Below are 455 nucleotides of genomic sequence, written 5' to 3' on the forward strand. Positions count from 1 at the left end.
TTACTCATGTGCTTGGGTGTTTGTGTCCATGACGGAGCTTCGCCCCAGAGCTCATTTCAGGGAGGTGTCCGAAGTGGCCCCTGGACCCCTGTGGTGCAGAGAAACCCTGTTCCAGGAGAAGGTCTCTGCCTCCTGCCCTGCTGAAACACCCCAGTCCGAGGCCGGGGGATCCTCCTGTGCCTGCCTGAACCCCCAGATAGTCAGCCAGCCATCCCTGCCCGAGCTGCCTGCGCCCGGGCCCCGCTCCCGGCACCCCATGCGAGCCCCCGGAGCTGCTCCCCCTGTTCCAGGAGAAGGTCTCTGCCTCCTGCCCTGCTGAAACACCCCAGTCCGAGGCCGGGGGATCCTCCTGTGCCTGCCTGAACCCCCAGATAGTCAGCCAGCCATCCCTGCCCGAGCTGCCTGCGCCCGGGCCCCGCTCCCGGCACCCCATGCGAGCCCCCGGAGCTGCTCCC

This window comes from Phaethon lepturus, unplaced genomic scaffold (genome assembly GCF_000687285.1).
Source record: "Phaethon lepturus isolate BGI_N335 unplaced genomic scaffold, ASM68728v1 scaffold31257, whole genome shotgun sequence".
Lineage (NCBI taxonomy): Eukaryota > Metazoa > Chordata > Aves > Phaethontiformes > Phaethontidae > Phaethon > Phaethon lepturus.